We start from the raw sequence: 14,526 nt of genomic DNA on the forward strand, positions 1-14,526 counted from the left end.
TTTCCATTGTTTTTTTTTACGGCAAGTCGAGTGCCATTGCAAAGCTTTGGTGGGTTTATATTTCTTAAAAGTATTAAAACAATATTGTTGATTTCGTGGACGTCTATATTTTTGGGTGCGAGAATCGCTCTTTCACTTAGCCATTTATTATTTTTATAATTTTTTAGAATATTCGGAAATACTTCTTCAATCAATTCATTTTTGGACGTCACTAAATTACAGAAATCAGCAGGTAGTTGTATACGTCCTGAAATTGAGTCTACTGGGAGCTTTCCGTTTCCCATTGCCAGCAATTGATCTGAAAATGTTTGACCAGAGTCATCGTTTTGCAATCGGACACGCATATTTGTAGTTAATTTTAATGTTTTTACGTGTGCCCATAAATCAGAATTTTTCAGGCAAGCATTCATTTCGTCTGCAGGAGTTGATCTAGGTATTATAGGTAATGTTTGCCTGAAATCTCCTGCAAGCAATATTAATGTGCTGCCAAAGGGTTTCGACTTCCCTCGCAAATCTTTCAAGCATTGATCCAGAGCCTCGAGCGATTTTTTGTGTGCCATTGTGCACTCATCCCAAATAATAAGTTTGCATTGCTGCAATACTTTACCCATCCCAGATGATTTGGAAATATTGCACGTGGGATTTTCTGTAGAATGCAAGTTCGGAGGCAATTTCAAAGCGGAATGAGCAGTTCTTCCACCAGGCAGCAATGTTGCGGCTATTCCGGACGACGCAATTGCCAACGCTATATCATTTTTTGATCGAATTGATGCCAGAATCAGTTTTATCACAAACGTTTTACCAGTACCTCCTGGCGCATCCGAAAAGAAAATTTCTCCAACGTTGTTATCGACACAATGCATTATCGTATCATAAATGTCTTTTTGTTCCGACGTTAACTTGGAAATGTTATTTTGTACATACGACAATAGATCACTCGTACTGTAACTTTGTTCACGATCCAATTCTACACATGTCGAAACAGCAGCGATACGGTTAGGTGAAGGCATTCCCAAATCCTGAAGAGGTTTGTTTGCCATACGTACGCACAAATCTTCTATAACAACTAAAGTGTAGTTATAAATTTCTGATGTAAAATCAAAAGTCATATCTGACGTCTCTAACTGTTTTCGATGGAGTATATCTTCGGACATGACGTCAGTCAACACAGAAACATGACGTCACCTGATCCACAGACAGACACACAGACAGACAACTTATCTATATATATAAAAATAAGTTGTCTGTGTGTGGATCTGTGGATCTGTGGATCAGGTGACGTCACCTGAAAAAACTGGATCAGGTGACGTCAAAACTGAAAAAACTAAAAAAAAGGCAAAAACTACAAAAAAAAAACTAAAAACTAATAAAAAAAGTAAAAAAGCTAAAAAACTAAAAAACTAAAAAACTAAAAAAAGGTAAAAAACTAAAAAAAAATAAAAAAAACTAAAAAAAAGGAAAAAACTGAAAAATAAGCTAAAATACAGGTAAAAACCAATAAAAAACTAAAAAGAAAAAAAGGAAAAAACTAAAAAAAAAATTTCATCTGAAAAACTAAAAAAAATAAAAAAGGTAAAAACTAAAAGAACTAAAAAGGAAAGAAATAAATGACGACACTCAAAGAGAAAGCGACCAGGACAAAAGGAATGTTTGATTAGCAATCAACAAAGCACCGGGACACAGGGAGTATAAATGACGACCAGGACATAAGTAAAAAAAAACTAACAAAACTAAAAAGAAGGTAAAAACTACAAAAAAACTAAAAAGAAAAAAAACTAAAACTAATAAAAAAAACTAAAAAATCTAAAAATCTAATCAAACTAAAAAAGAAAAAAAAAGAAAAAAATAAAGGAGAAAAACAAAACTAAAAAACGAATGTGTATACAGACCGGGACAGCGGGATACAAATGACGACCGGGACACAGGGAATATAAATGACGACCGGGACACAGGGACACAACTACAACGGGGACACCGGGGGAAACAGGGGGATATAAATGACGACCGGGACAGGGAATGGTCGATTAGCAATCACCATCAACAAAGCTCAAGGGCAATCATTAGAATCATGAGGTATAGATCTGAATACGGATTGTTTTCCCATGGACCATTATATGTTGCATGTTCAAGAGTCGGTAAACCTGACAATCTATTTGGATCAGGTGACGTCACCTGAAAAAACTGGATCAGGTGACGTCAAAACTGAAAAAACTAAAAAAAGGCAAAAACTACAAAAAAAACTAAAAACTAATAAAAAAAATAAAAAAGCTAAAAAACTAAAACTAAAAAAAGGCAAAAACTACAAAAAAAAAACTAAAAACTAATAAAAAAGCTAAAACACTAAAAAAACTAAAAAAAGGCAAAAACTACAAACAAAACTAGAAACTAATAAAAAAATAAAAAAGCTAAAAAACTAAAAAAACTAAAAAAACTAAAAAAAGGTAAAAAACTAAAAAAACTAACTACAAAAAAAAACTAAAAACTAATAAAAAAAATAAAAAAGCTAAAAAACTAAAAAAAAACTGAAAAAAGGCAAAAACTACAAAAAAAACTAAATACTAATAAAAAAGCTAAAAAACTAAAAAAACTAAAAAAAGGCAAAAACTACAAAAAAACTAAAAACTAATAAAAAAAATAAAAAAGCTAAAAAACTAAAAAACTAAAAAAACTAAAAAAAAGGTAAAAAACTAAAAAACAAAAAAAACTAAAAAAGGTAAAAAACTGAAAAAAACTAAAAACTAAAAAAAAACTAAAAAAAAGGAAAAAACTGAAAAATAAGCTAAAATAAAGGTAAAAACCAATAAAAAACTAAAAAAAAACTGAAAAAAACTAAAAAAAGGCAAAACTACAAAAAAAAACTAAAAACTAATAAAAAAAGTAAAAAAGCTAAAAAACTAAAAAAACTAAAAAAACTAAAAAAAAGGTAAAAAACTAAAAAAAAATAAAAAATAAAAAAAAAACTAAAAAAAAGGAAAAAACTGAAAAATAAGCTAAAATAAAGGTAAAAACCAATAAAAAACTAAAAAGAAAAAAAGGAAAAAACTAAAAAAAATTTTCATCTAAAAAACTAAAAAAAACTAAAAAAGGTAAAAACTAAAAGAACTAAAAAAGAAAAAAATAAATGACGACACTCAAAGAGAAAGCGACCAGGACAAAAGGAATGTTCGATTAGCAATCAACAAAGCACCGGGACACAGGGAGTATAAATGACGACCAGGACATAAGTAAAAAAAAACTAACAAAACTAAAAAGAAGGTAAAAACTACAAAAAAACTAAAAAGAAAAAAAAACTAAAAACTAATAAAAAAACTAAAAAAACCTAAAAATCTAAATAAACTAAAAAAGAAAAAAAAAGGAAAAAAATAAAGGAGAAAAACAAAACTAAAAAACGAATGTATATACAGACCGGGACACCGGGATACAAATGACGACCGGGACACAGGGAATATAAATGACGACCGGGACACAGGGAATATAAATGACGACCGGGACACAGGGACACAACTACAACGGGGATACCGGGGGAAACAGGGGGATATAAATGACGACCGGAACACCGGGGCAGGGAATGGTCGATTAGCAATCACCATCAACAAAGCTCAAAGGCAATCATTAGAATCATGAGGTATAGATCTGAATACAGATTGTTTTCCCATGGACAATTATGTGTTGCATGTTCAAGAGTCGGTAAACCTGACAATCTATTTATATGCAAAGACAATGGGACAGCAAAGAATGTTGTATATTCGCAAGTTTTACGTAGTTAAAACCATATATATATATATATATATATATATATATATATATATATATATACTAGCTGTTGGGGTGGCGCTTCGCGCCATATGTCCCACCTGTATGTCCATACAGGATGTCCTATATGTCCTATATGTCCTATATGTATGTCCTATATGTCCCTATGTCCCACCTGTGAATATAGATATATATATATATATATATATATATATATATATATATATATATATATATATATATATATATATATATATATATATATATATATATATGTTTTAAACTACGTAAAACTTGCGAATATACAACATTCTTTGCTGTACCATTGTCTGTGCATATAAATAGATTGTTAGGTTTCCGTATTCAGATCTATACCTCATGATTCTAATGATTTCCCTTGAGCTTTGTTGATGGTGATTGCTAATCGACCATTCCTTATGTCGCTGTCGTCATTTATATATCCCCCTGTGCCCCCGGCGTCCCCTTTGTAGTTGTTTCCCTGTGTCCCGGTCGTCATTTATATTCCCTGTGTCCCGGTCGTCATTTGTGTCCCAGTGTCCCAGTCTGTGATTTCTCTTTGAGTGTCCCGGGCGTCATTTATATTCCTTGTGTCCCGGTGTCCCGGTCGTCATTTATATCCCCCTGTGCCCCCGGCGTCCCCGTTGTAGTTGTGTTCCTGTGTCCCGGTCGTCATTTATATTCCCTGTGTCTCGGTCGTCATTTGTATCCCGGTGTTCCGGTCTGTATATACATTCGTTTTTTTAGTTTTTCTCCTTTATTTTTTCATTTTTTTTTCCTTTTTTATTTTTTTTCTTTTTTAGTTTTTTTTATTTTTTTAGCTTTTTTAGTTTTTTTATTAGTTTTTACCTTTTTTTTAGTTTTTTCAGTTTTTTTACTTATGTCCTGGTCGTCATTTATACTCCCTGTGTCCCGGTCGTCATTTGTGTCCCGGTGCTTTGTTGATGGTGATTGCTAATCGAACATTCCTTTTGTCCCGGTCGCTTTCTCTTTGAGTGTCGTCATTTATATTCCCTATGTGCCGGTGTCCCGGTCGTCATTTGTGTCCCGATGTCCCGGTCTGTAATTTCGTCAGTTGAAAACATGACGTCAGTCGACACAGAAACATGACGTCACCTGACAGACAGACACACAGACAGACAACTTATTTTTATATATATAGATAGAAACAGTTTCACTTCAGTTTTTTTTCTTTTTTAGTTTTTTTTTTTCTTAGTTTTTTTCTTTTTTAGTTTTTCTTTTTTAAATTTCTTCTAATTTTTTACCTTTTTATTTTTTTATTTTTTTTACATTTTATTTTTAAGATTTTTCTTTTTTTATTTTTTTTTATTTTTTAGTTTTTTTTATTTTTAGTTTTTTTTTAGTTTTTTACCATTTTTCTTTTTTCAGTTTTCTTTTTCTTCTCTATTTTTCAGACGTCAAACCCTCAATAAAAAAATACATACAACTTATTTTTATATATAGATAAGATATAATCAGGCGTAACAGACATAGTGTAACAGACATAAAAGACAGACAACTTATTTTTATGTATATAGATTTTTATATATAGATACAGTTTCTTCTTTAGTTTTTTTTCTTTTTTAGTTTATTCTTTTTTTTTTAGTTTCTTCTTTTTATTGATTTGTTGTCTTCAATTTGTCAATGTTCATTCTAACATTGACGCTTGGAAAAATCTTTACATGCCAAGCATACTAAAGCTCCAACAATTTATATTAAACCTCAACATTTGGGGTATCTGTTTTAAGGTTTTCGGATTACTTTAATCTATTGTCAAAATATAGTGAAATATTTGTGCAATTCCCAGTTTTTTTTTGTTTTTTCTTTTTTTTAGTTTTTTAGCTTTTTTTAGTTTTTTTTTTTAGTTTTTTATCTTTTTTATTTTTGTACGTTTTTTCTTTTTAGGTTTTTTCTTTTTTTAATCTTTTTAATTTTTATTTTTTTTTAGTTTTTTCTTTTTAGTTTTTTTTAGTTTTTTACCATTTTTCTTTTTCCGAATTACTTTAATCAATTGTCAAAATATTTTGAAATATTTATACAATTTCCAGTTTTTACATTCTAGTTTGTTTTCTTTTATATATGTAGAAGATATAATCTGGCGTAACGGACAGACAACTTATTTATATATATATATATATATATATATATATATATATATATATATATATATATATATATATATATATATATATATATATATATATATATATATATATATATATATATATATATATATATATATATATATATATATATATATATATATATATATATATATATATATATATATATATATATACATATATATATATATATATATATATATATATATATATATATATATATATATATATATATATCTATATTCACAGGTGGGACATAGGGACATAACTACAATGGCGCGTAACTATTATGGCGCGTAACGACTTACGCGCGCGGGGGGGCTTGGGGGGGCGCGAAGCGCCCCCACCAACTAGGTGTTGGGGTGGCGCGAAGCGCCACCCCAACAGCTAGTTTTTATATATATAGATAAGATGTAAATATTCTAAAAAGATTACCGTAAAGTGACTTGAACTTACATCCTTCGAATTCGAAAGTGAGCATCAATGCCAATGTATTCCAGCAAGTTTCAATACAGATTTTATTATTGAATATTTTATTAACATAAAGTGGTGGAGAAAATGTAGTGGTGGAGAAAACTGAAACCTGTTGTCCTTTTTTTCTTTTTTCTTTTCTTTATTTTTAATTTTTTCTTTTTGTTTTTTTAGTTTATCTTCTTTTTTCTGTTTTTCTTTTTAGTTTTTTTCTTTTTTTGGCTAGTTTCTCTTAGTAGATCTTTTTTTTATTTTAGTTTTTTATTTTTTTTTTATTTTTTTGCATTTTTTTCTATTTTTTTTTCCTTTTTTATAGAAGATAGTGTAACAGACAGATAGACGTACAGTACATTTATCTATATATATAAAAATAAATTGCATATATGTCCGTCTGTTACACTATCTATATATAACCAAATAAGTTGTATGTATTTTTGTTTGAGGGTTTGCATCTGACTTTGGAAAAATAAAGAAGAAAAAGAAAACTAAAAAAGAAAAAAGGTAAAAAACTAAAAAAAAACTAAAAAGAAAAAAACTAAAAGAAAGAAAAAACTAAAAAATAAAAAAAAATAACAAAAGAAAAACTAAAAAAAAAAAAACACATAAAGAAAAACCTAAGAACAAAAAAAGGTAAAAAACTAAAAAGAAAAAAGCTAAGAAAAACTAAATAAAATAAAAAACTAAAAATAAGAAATAAAAAAAATAAAGAAAAATGAAAAACCGAAAAAACAGAAAAGACGAAAAAAGAAAAACTAAAAAAAATAAAAATTAAAAAAGGTAAAAAACTAAAAAAAAACAACAAAAAAACAAAACAATTGAAAAAACTAAAAAAGAAAAAAGTACTTAAGAAGAAAAAGACTAAAAAAGAAAAAATAACTAAAAAAAAATAAGAAAAAAAGAAAAAACAAAAAAACTAATAAAAGAATACTAAAAAATAAGTAACTAAAAAAGGAAAAAACTAAAAACTAAAAAAGAAAAAAGTAAAAAAAGAAAAACCAAGAAAGTAGAAAAAAACTAAAAAATAAAGAAGAAAAAGAAAACTAAAAAAGAGGAAAAAACTTGAAAAGGTAAAAAACTAAAAAAAACTAAAAAGAAAAATGGATAAAAACTAAAAAAAAAATAAAAGGAAATATGAAATTAAAAAAATAAGAAAAAACTAAAACAGAATACCAATTAAAAAAAGAAGACACTAAAAAAAAAATAAATAAAATAACAGAAAAACTGAAAAAACATAAAAAATCTAAAATAAAAAAAAAAGAAAAAAACTAAAAAAAGAAAAACTAAGACTATAAAATCAAAAAACCAAAAAAAAACTAAAAAGAAAAAACTAAAAAAGAAAAAAACTAAAAAATTAAAAGAAACTAAAAAATAAAAAAAAAGAATAAAAAAATAAAAAAGACAAAAACTAAAGAAAAAGAAAGAAAACATAAAAATCAAAAAACAAATTAAAAAAGAAAAAACAAAAAAAATTAAAAATGAAAAACCTTTTGAATAATAAGTATTCAAAAAAATTGAGGCTCTTTCAATTTTATTAAATTGTTTAAAATGTTAAAAACTGGGATTTGCACAAATATTTCAATATATTTTGACAATGGATTAAAGTAATTCGAAAACCTTAAAACAGATACCCAAAAGTTTAAGGTTTATTATAAATTGTTGAGCTTTAGCATGCTTGGCACGTCAAGATTTTTCCAATTGTCAATGTTAGAATGAACATTGACAAATTGAAAAACATTGAAAAAGATAGAATGTTACCAAAAAGCAAAACCAGGCTTGCGGTTCAAAGAGAAAGGGCCAGATTAGGAATTTGCAATTTTCGTCAACGAAGGCGTGGCGACGAACTACCAGAACAGCGCAAAACCAGACTTGATGCTGAAAGAGACAGTAAAAAAAGAAGACGTGTCGAGGAACTACCAGAGCAACGTGAAAACAGGCTTGCGGCTCAAAGAGATAATGCCAAAAGAAAGCATGCTGAGGAATCACAAGAGCAACGTGAAAATTATCGCCTGGCATTCAGGTACAGCCCAGACGATGATTATACCTTGAGTAGATGTGTTCAAATCGGGACTATGTCTAAAATTCGTCCCTATTGCAAGGCCTTGAAATTTAATGTTGAAACAATGGGAATGTGTTAGGAAAAGTTAAACTTCCTCAACTGGCTGCACTACCAGAGCCATTGAAGACTTTGCATACTGGAACTACGTCAGAATCTAAGCGTTTTTTATTAAGCATCAGAAAATATAACTCATGTTTCCAAATGACCTCGTTTGGTGCCGAAATCGAAAATCAAGAATAATATATGACTACTTTCAAAGCAAAAGGGCAAATTTATCACAGAGCAGGGTCCCTTCTACCCTTCTCAGGAGAGAATCATAAATTTTTACAACTGTACTTCATCAGTGATAGCAATTCTGAATTGAATGCACGTTGCGAAATTTCTCCCGACGTTGAAAGAACTATCGTTTCTCAATTGCAACATCTTTTCCACAAAAATAATGATTTAGTGCATCTATTCAAAACAGCAATCAATTCGATGACTACTGTTACGCATAAAATTGTTATTTCCGCTGACAAAACCCCTACTGGAGAACATGTGCGTAGATACAATGCTCCAACTATCGACAGAGTGTGAATCGTTATGGTCGGTGATCAGTTTTTTCTCGAGATATTATTTTTCATAAGCGAAACGCTCAGTTGGTAAGAATTGCTGAAACTCATCGATGCTACGATGCCCTACAATATCCTATCATTTTTGGGATGGAGCCGACGGCTATCACTTTAATAATAAATTGATAGATCCATCCACTAATAAACAAACGGATAAGAAATGCAGCGCAATGAATTATTATTTCTATAGATTAATGATTCGTCACAATGAAGATAATTATATTTTAAAATGCCGTCAATTGTTTCACCAATACATCGTTGATATTTTTGCAAAGATTGAATCAGAACGTTAGCTGTTTATCCGTCTGAATCAGACCAAGCTCCGCTCTGAACAATACATTCATTTGCGAGATGCTTGTGTCCCTGTGTCCCGGTCGTCATTTATATTCCCTATGTCCTGGTGTCCCGGTCCTCATTTGTGTCCCGGTGTCCCGGTCTGTAATTTTTCTTTGAGCGTCCCGGTGTATTGATCTTTATTTTCGATTTGACTTTTTCTGAGGCGAAACACATCTACTCAAGCTATAATCATCAACTGGGCTGTACCTGATTCCTCAGGTTTCTTTTGGCGGAATCTCTTTGAGCCGCAAGCCTGTTTTCACGTTGTTCTTGTGATTCCTCGGCATGACTTTTTTCGCTAATTTCTCTTTGAGTCACAAACCTGGTTTCATGTTGCTCTTGTGATTCCTCGGCACGCTTTATTTGGTAATTTCTCTTTGAGGCGCAAGCCTGTTTTCACGTTGCTCTTGTGATTCCTCGGTACGATTTTTTTGGTAATTTCTCTTTGAGCCGCAAGCCTTTTGGAATTAACTCTTTAAGCAGATTCCTCGGCTGTTTTTTCTGCCATTGTAGGATTTATACTAAAATTTCTCTTTGAATCGCCCCCTTATATACTTATAATGACGTCATATACAAAGCCTTATATACTTATAATGACGTCATATGCGTACAAACAAACAAACATATAACTTATTTTTATATATATACATGAGGGGGTTCACCCCCTCGTCAAGACCTCGCTCTTTACGCTAAAACTTGAATGTTGTCCCATTTCCTTAAGAATGGCCCCTGAATCCCAAAGGCCGTAGAATAAATAGTTGAAATTATTAAACATACTTCAGCGTAAAGAGCGAGGTATTAGGAGGACGTGAACCCCTCATAAGCGTAATATTTTCTTTTCGTTTTAAGTTTTAATGCTGCTCTTTACTTTCAGTTGAAAAAACTTTTTTATATCTATTTTTTCATTGTTTTTTTTAAATAATGCTAGAAAATCCTGGGCCCCCTTTATGGAAATCCTCTTCCCCCATGACAAATTCCTCCTTGGAAAGATCCTTCTACGTAACCCCCTTCCCTCAACCCCTCCCCACCCCCCAACAAACAAAATCCCTTGAAAACGTCTGTACACTTCGCAATAACCATTACTATTACCTCGCTCTTCATACTAAAGCTTCAATTTGGTCCCAATTCTTTAAGAACGACCCCTGAATCACAAAGGCCGTAGAATAAATGGTTGAAATTACTAAAAATACTTTAGTGTAAAGAGTGAGGTATTGTGAAGGAGACGAACCCCCTTATATACGTAATAATTTATGTTCGTTTTAGGTTCTAATGCTGCTTTTTACTTCCACCTGAAACTTTTTTTTAGTTATTTTCTCATTGTTTTTTTTTAATAATGCTAGAAAATCCTACGCCCCCTTCATGAAAATTGTCTTCCCTCATGATAAATTCTCCATGGGAAGATCCTCCCACACAGCCCCCTTTTCTGACCCCCCCCCCCCCTTTAACGTGAAATAGTCCTCCTGAAAACGTCTCAACACATTCCTATAACGATTATAATATGTAAACAATGGTCAAAGTTAGTAACTTTAACCCCTCCCCCGAGGACTGTGGGGTATTAAGTTTTCCTTAAAGACATAATTATTAGGTTATTTTGACTATTTTGAACAAAATGGCTATCTCAAAATTTTGATCTAGTGACTTTGGGAAAAAATGAGTGTGGCAGGGGGCCTAAGTGCCTTCCAATTTTTTGGTCACTTAAAAAGGGCACTGGAATTTTTAATTTCCTTTAGATTGAGCCCTAACGCGTTATTCTAGGACTACTGGGTCGATACGATCACACCTGGAAACAAAATAAAAAAATAAACTTGATCTGTATTCTGGGAAAAAATACAAAATTCCACATTTTTGTAGATAGGAGCTTGAAACTTCTACAGTAGTATTCTCTGATTCACTGAATCTGATGGTGTGATTTTCGTTAAGATTCTAAAATAATATTTTGAAAAATAAGGCAAATTTTCTCAGGCTCGTAACTTTTGATGGGTAAACTTACACATGTAGAATCAGCGTAAAAATGCGATTCTTTTGATGTAACTATTGGTATCAAAATTCCATTTTTTTGAGTTTCGGTTACTATTGAGCCAGGTCGCTCCTTTTTACTGTTCGTTGCCACAAACTGTTTAAAAATGAACTAACTATTCTATATTTTGCCCCAAGAAATATATGCTAGAAGCCAAAATAAATATCTTGGAGATGGTGAAAATTATATTTCAGTGCCAAAAATGCGACGGAAATTATCATGCAACTTTAATAAGGGGTCCTAATCAAGTTGTTGATGATATTATCGTCGATAAACTGTTCTTGTTTTGTACTAAGGAGGTGAGAAAGCTTAAGAATTTATTGATAGTGAAGAAGTTACGGTAAGAGAATATGGAAAAAACTATCATCATTATCGATACATTCTTAAAGGTAGTTATCCATAGCGTTTTGCCTTATTTAGTTACGTGTGGTCTTTAAATATGAGGTTAACCCAGTTAATTTAATTCTAATGCACCGCATAGAAAAGGTGTCCTATGTAATGTGACGTTAAATTTGAATTTGGCTTTATTCAACATAGTGACATGTGTAACTTGTTTCTTGCATAGTAACTTTGATGGGATACAGCCAAATCTTCAATCCTGATTTACAGCCTCATTCGTTTGTTTAAAATTTTGAACCGGGCAGGGCAGCCCTTATGAAGAATTAAATACAAAAAAAAACAAGTTTTTTTTTTGACGGAAAGTAAGGAGCAACATTAAAACTTAAAAGGAACAGAAATTACTTCGTATGTGAAAGGTGCTGCTTCCTCATCAACGACATCCTCATTCCTTCCTCATTCCGACATCCAACTTCCTCATTCTTAACTCTACTTTTTAAAACAGTAAAAAGCTTTAGCGTAAAGAGCGGGGTGTTGATAAGGAAGCAGCACCTTTCACATACGAAATAAATTTTGTTCCTTTTAAGTTTTAGTGTCGCTCCTTACTTTCCGTTAAAAAAACTTGTTTTTTCTGTATTTAATTTCTGAACGTTTTTGAATGAATGCCTGTTTTGATTTTTACAACATTCTTGGCTTTCCCATTGTCTGTGCATATACAAAGCCTTATGTACTTATAATGACGTCATATGCAAAAACTCTTTTTAAAAACAAACAAACATGCATACACACAACTCGTTTTTATATAGATAGATAGATAGAGAAATACAATACAAATTAACTGCGTAAAACTTGCGAATATACAACATTCTTCGCTGTCCAATTGTCGCTGCATATAAATAGATTGTCAGCTTTACCGACCCTCGAACATGCAACGTACAGTTGTCCATGGGAAAAATAATCAGTACTAAAATCTATACCACATTTTTCTAATGATTGACCTTGAGCTTTGTTGATGGTGATTGCAAATGCTAATCGAATTGGGAATTGCAATCTTTTAAACTGAAAAGGCAGATCCGTTGGAATCATGGAATGCGAGGAATAAGAACAGCCTCACCCTCAAAAGGCCCTGTCAAGATTGTGGCCTCTATTACGTTTTCCATTGACGGCGAGTCGCTTGCCATTGCAAAGCTTGGTGGGTTGATATTTCTCAACATTATTATTGTTACGCCTATTTTTAGTTGTAGCACGTGTGGAGAAAATCTTGAAAGATCCAAGGAAATTTAAAAATTCAGATGGATAATTAACCGCCTCATTTGGTTCCAAAACTGTATCGACTGACTTGTAAAAGACTGCCTGGTCTCGAATCTTGGTTAAAACAATATTGTTGATTTCGTGGACGTATATATTTTTGGATGCAAGAATCGCTCTTTCACTTAGCCATTTATTATTTTTATAATTGTTTAGAATATTTGGAAATACTTCTTCAATCAATTCATTTTTGGACGTCACTAAATTACAGAATTCAGCAGGTAGTTGTATACGTCCTGAAATTGAGTCTACTGGGAGCTTTCTGTTTCCAATTGCCAGCAATTGATCTGAGAATGTTTGACCAGAGTCATCGTTTTGCACTCAGACACGCATATTTGTAGTTAATTTTAATGTTTTTACGTGTGCCCATAAATTAGAATTTTTCAGGCAAGCATTCATTTCGTATGCAGGGGTTGATCTAGGTATTATAGGTAATGTTTGCCTGAAATCTCCCGCAAGCAATATTAATGTGCTGCCAAAGGGTTTCGAATTCCCTCGCAAATCTTTCAAACATTGATCCAGAGCCTCGAGTGATTTTTTGTGTGCCATTGTACACTCGTCCCAAATAATAAGTTTGCATTGCTGCAATACTTTACCCATCCCTGATGATTGGGAAGTATTGCCCGTGGGAGTTTCTTTAGAATGCAAATTCAGAGGCAATTTCAAAGCAGAATGAGCAGTTCTTCCATCAGGCAGCAACGTTACGGCTATTCCGGACGACGCAATTGCCAACGCCATATCATTTTTTGATCGAATTGATGCCAGAATCTGTTTTATCACAAACGTTTTACCAGTACCTTCTGGCGCATCCAAAAAGAAAATTTCTCCAACGTTGTTATCGACACAATGCATTATCGTATCATAAATGTCTTTTTGTTCCGACGTTAACTTGGAAATGTTATTTTGTACATACGACTATAGATCACTCCTACTGTAACTTTGTTCACGATCCAATTCTACACATGTCGAAACAGCAGCGGTACGATTAGCTGAAGGGATTCCCAAATCCTGAAGAGGTTTGTTTGTCATACATACGCACAAATCTATATATATATATATATATATATATATATATATATATATATATATATATATATATATATATATATATATATATATATATATACTAGCTGTTGGGGTGGCGCTTCGCACCACCCCAACACCTAGTTGATGGGGTGCTTCGCGCCCCCCCAAGCCCCCCCGCGCGCGTAAGTCGTTACGCGCCATATTAGTTACGCGCCATTGTAGTTGTGTCCCTGTGTCCCACCTGTGAATATAGATAGATTTATATATGTGTTTCAAACTACGTAAAAATTGCGAATATACAACATTCTTGGCTTTCCCACTACTGGGAGCTTTCCGTTTCCAATTGCCAGCTATTGATCTGAAAATGTTTGACCAGAGTCATCGTTACACAGACAGACAACTTATTTTTATATATATAGAAGATATATACATATATATATATATATATATATATATATATATATATATATA

The sequence above is a fragment of the Artemia franciscana genome, unplaced genomic scaffold (genome assembly GCF_032884065.1).
Source record: "Artemia franciscana unplaced genomic scaffold, ASM3288406v1 Scaffold_1510, whole genome shotgun sequence".
In the NCBI taxonomy this organism is placed as follows: Eukaryota; Metazoa; Arthropoda; class Branchiopoda; order Anostraca; family Artemiidae; genus Artemia; species Artemia franciscana.